The sequence below is a fragment of the Carcharodon carcharias genome, chromosome 31 (genome assembly GCF_017639515.1).
Source record: "Carcharodon carcharias isolate sCarCar2 chromosome 31, sCarCar2.pri, whole genome shotgun sequence".
In the NCBI taxonomy this organism is placed as follows: Eukaryota; Metazoa; Chordata; class Chondrichthyes; order Lamniformes; family Lamnidae; genus Carcharodon; species Carcharodon carcharias.
The window spans coordinates 15,571,796-15,574,830 of NC_054497.1; positions in this window are offsets into that span (position 1 = coordinate 15,571,796).

A 3,035-nucleotide genomic window follows, 5' to 3' on the forward strand; every position below is an offset into this window, starting at 1 on the left:
CGCGGTTGGCACTGGGAGTTGTAGTCCTGGGGGCGGGGCGGGGCGGGGCGAGGGGAGCAGGAGAGGGAGAGATGAGGGGAGGAGAGGGGGAGGGGAGAGGGAGATGAGAGGAAGGGGAGGGGGAGATGAGGGGATGTAAGAAGATGAGGGCAGGGGAGGGGGAGCTGAGGGGAGGGGAGGGGAGGGGGAAGATGGGGGAGGGGAGGGGGAGATGAGGGGATGTAAGAAGATGAGGGCAGGGGAGGGGGAGATCAGGGGAGGGGGAAGATGATGGGAGGGGGGCAATGAGGTGAGGGGGAAGATGATGGGAGGGGGAGATAAGGGGAGGGGAGATGAGTGGATGGATGGGGGGTGATGGGATGGAGGAGATGAGGGGAGGGGAGATGAGGAGAAGGAGCGGGGAGATTAAGGGAGGGGAGATGAGGGGAAGGGTAGGGGGAGTTGAGCGGAGGGGGAGATGAGGGGAGGGGGGAGATGAGGGGAGTGGGGAAGATAAGTGGAGGAGGAGATGAGGGGAGGGGGAGATGAGGGGAGGGGAGAGGGAGATGAGGGGAGGGAAGATGAGGGGAAGGATGGGGAGAGATGAGAGGAGGGGAGATGAGAAGAAGGGAGGGAGGGATGAGGGGAGAGATGAGGGGAGATGCGATGAGGGGAAGGAGGGGGAGATTAGGGGAGGGGAGGTGAGGGGAGCGAACGGGGGTGATGAGGGGAGGGGGAGATGAGGGGATGGGGAAGATGAGGTGAGGGGAGGGGAAAGATGAGTGTATAAGGAAGAGGAGGGGAGGGTGGAGTTGAGGGGAGGAGGAAGATGAGGGGGGTAGGTGAGGGGAGGGGAGGGGGAGATGAGGGGAAGGGAGGGGTAAATGAGGGGAAGGGAGGGGGAGATGGGGGAGGGAGGAAGATGAGGAAGGGGGAGTTGAGGGGAGGGGAAGATGATGGGCGGGGAGATGAGTGGAGGGGACAGGGTAGATGTGGGGAGGGAGCAGACGGGATGAGGGGAGGGGGGAGATGAGGGGAAGGGAGGGGGAAGATGAGGGGAGGGGAAGATGAGGGATGGGAGATGAGGGGAGGGAGAAGATGAGGGTGGGGGGAGATGAGGGGGAGATCAGGTGATGGGAGGGGGGAGATGAGGGGAAGGGAAGGGCGAGATGAGGGGAAGGGAGTTGAGGGGAGGGGAGGAGGAAGATGAGGGGAGGGGGGAGATGAGGGGAAGGTGTCGGAGGGGGGAGATGAGGGGAGGGGAGAGATGAGAGGAGGGGAGATGAGAGGAAGGGAGGGGTGATTAAGGGATGGGAGAGATGAGGGGAAGGGTAGGGGGAGATGAGGGGAGGGGGAGATGAGGGGTGGGGGAAGGAAGAAGATGAGGGGAGGGGAGAGGGAGATGAGGGGAGGGGGAAGATGAGGGGAGGGGAGGGGGAAATGAGGGGAGGAGGAAGATGAGAGGAGGGGGAGATGAGGGGAGGGGGAGATGATGGATGGGGAGGGGCAGATGAGGGGAGGGGGAGATGAGGGGAGGGGAGGGGGAAGATGAAGGGAGGGGACGGGGATATGAGGGGAAGGGAGGGGGATGAGTATAGGGAAGATGAGGGGAGGGTGGAGATGAGGGGAGGGGAGATGACGGGAGGGGGAAGATGAGGGGCAAGCGTGATGAGGGGAAGGGAGAGGGATGAAGGGAAGGGAGAGATCAGGGGAAGGGAGGGGTAAATGAGGGGAAGTGAGGGGGGAGATGAGGGGAAGGGAGGCGGGTGATGAGGAAGGGAGAGATGAGGGGAGAAGGGGAAAAATGAGGGAAAGGGAGATGAGTGGAAGGGAGTGGAAGATGAGGGGCAGGGGGAGATGAGGGAAGGGGGAGATGAGGGGAGGGGGAGTGGGGGAGATGAGGGGAGGGGAAGATGAGGGGAGGGGTGGAGGGTGATGAGAGGGAGAGGGAAGATGAGGCAGAAGATGAGGGGAGGGGAGAGGGGGAAATAAGGGACGGGAGGGGGGAGATGAGAGGAAGGGAAGGGGTGATGAGGGGAATGGAGGGGGAGATGAGGGGAAGGGAGGTGTAAGATGAGGGGAGGAAGAGATGGGGGGAAGATGAGGGGAGGGGGAGATGAGGGGCGGGGAGATGAGGGGAAGGGAGGGGGAAGATAAGGGGAGGGGAAGATGAGGGATGGGAGATGAGGGGAGGGAGAAGATGAGAGTGGGGGAAGATGACGGTTAGATCAGGTGATGGGAGGGGGGAGATGAGGGAGGGGGAGATGGGTGAGGGGGAGATGAGGGGATGGGGAAGATGAGGGGAGGAAGAAGTTAAGGGCAGGGGAGATGAGGGGAGGGGAGATGAGGTGAGGGGGAAGATGAGGGAAGGGGAGATGAGGGGAGGCGGAAGATGAGGGGAGGGGAAGATGAGGGGAGGGGGAAGATGAGGGGAGAGGAGGGGGAAATGAGGTGAGAGGGAAGATGAGGAGAGGAGGAAGATGAGAAGAGGGGGAGATGAGGGGGGAGGGGGAGATGATGGGTGGGGAGTGGGAGATGAGGGGAGGGGAGGGGGAAGATGAAGGGAGGGGACGGGGATATGAGGGGAAGGGAGGGGGAAGATGAGTATAGGGAAGATGAGGGGAGGGTGGAGATGAGGGGAGGGGGAAGATGAGGGGCAGGGGAGATGAGGGGGTTGGGGAGGGGGAGATGAGGGGAAGGGGGGGGGACGAGGGGAAGGGAGAGATGAGGGGAAGGGAGGGGTAAATGAGGTGAAGTGAGGGGGGAGATGAGGGGAAGGGAGGGGGTGATGAGGGGAAGGGAGGGGGAGATGAGGGGAAGGGAGGAGGAGATGAGGGGAGGGGGGAGATGAGGGAAGGGGAGTTGAGAGGGAGAAGATGAGGAAGGGGGAGATGAGGGGAGGGGGAGATGGGCGGGGAGATGAGGGGGAAGGGACAGGGTAAATGAGGGGAGGGGCAGATGGGATGAGGGGAGCGGCCAGATGAGGGGAAGAGGGGGGAGATGAGGAGGATTGAGGGGTGACAGAAGGGGAGGGGGAGAGGAGAAGAGGGGAGATG